At 38.9% G+C, this 1,324-nt stretch overlaps 1 pseudogene; it reads right to left on the bottom strand.

Moving 5' to 3' along the window:
• Positions 1-222: 222 nt before the first annotated feature.
• On the bottom strand, positions 223-341 carry LOC111820321 (uncharacterized; annotated as a pseudogene).
• Positions 342-1,324: the final 983 nt, after the last annotated feature.

The raw sequence follows: 1,324 nt of genomic DNA, 5'->3' as shown, positions 1-1,324 counted from the left end.
AAATATATCATACCAGTCTCATGTAAAATGGAAAGAAATTAAAAAGAGTTTTGTTTAACCCTATGCAAGTTCCTTAGCTGTTGAGCTGATTTTGACTCATAATGACACTATAGGACAGAGTAGAACTGCCCCCCAGAGTTTCCAAGGAGCAGCTGGTGGATTTGAACTGCCGACATTTTGGTTAGCAGCTGAGTTCTTAACCTCTGCACCAGGAGGGCTAAAAGCCTACAGCAACTGATATTCCCAAGTGGTTTCCCATCCAAGTACTAACCAGGCCTGACCCTGCTTAACTTCTGAGATCAGACCAGATAGGGTGGGTTCACGGTGGTATGGCTAGAGACACGCTGGTGAAAAACAAGCCTCCAGAAATTGATGGAATACCAACTGAGATATTTCAACAAACAGAAGCAGCACTAGAAGTGCTCACAAATCTATGCCAAGAAATCTGTAAGACAGCTACCAGGCTAACCAACTGGAAGAGATGCATATTTATGCCTATTCCAAAGAAAGGTGATCCAACAGAATGCGGAAATTATCAAACAGTATCATTAATATCATATGCAATTAAAATTTTGCTAAAGATCATTCAAAAGCAGCTGCAGCAGTATATCTACAGGGATATGCCAGAAATTCAAGCAGAATTCAGAAGAGAACATGGAACAAGGGATATCATTGCTGATGTCAGATGAATCCTGGCTGAAAGCAGACAATACCAGAAAGATATTTACCTCAGTTTTAGGGACTATGCAAAAGCATTCAACAGTGTAGGTCATAAAAAATTATGGATAATATTTCAAAGAATGGGAATTCCAGAACACTTAATTGTGCTCGTGAGGAAGTTGTACATAGATCAAGAGGCAGTCATTCGAACAGAACAAGGGGATACTGGATGGCTTAAAGTTAGGAAAGGTGTGTATCTGGGTAGTATCCTTTTACCGTATTTATTCAATCTGTAAGCTGAGCAAATATTCTGAGAAACTAGACTATATGAACACAGCATCAGGATTGGAGGAAGACTCATTAACAACCTTCGATCTGCAGATGACACAACCTTGCTTGCTGAAAGTGAAGAGGACTTAAAGCACTTACAGATGAAAATCAGACTACAGCTTTCAATATAAATATTACCTGAACATAAAGAAAACAAAAATCCTTCCAACTGGACCATTAAGCAACATTATGGTAAATGGAGAAAATATTGAAGTTGCCAAGGATTTCATTTTACTTAGATCCACAATCAGTACTCATGGAAGTAGCAGTCAAGAAATCAAACAATGTATTGCATAGGGCAGATATGCTGCAAAAGACCTCTTTAAAGGGTTGA

The sequence above is a fragment of the Trichechus manatus genome, unplaced genomic scaffold (assembly GCF_000243295.1).
Source record: "Trichechus manatus latirostris isolate Lorelei unplaced genomic scaffold, TriManLat1.0 scaffold00002, whole genome shotgun sequence".
NCBI classification, from domain to species: domain Eukaryota; kingdom Metazoa; phylum Chordata; class Mammalia; order Sirenia; family Trichechidae; genus Trichechus; species Trichechus manatus.
Note: the sequence above shows the minus strand (reverse complement) of the source record. Positions and strands in the feature narration are given on the sequence as shown.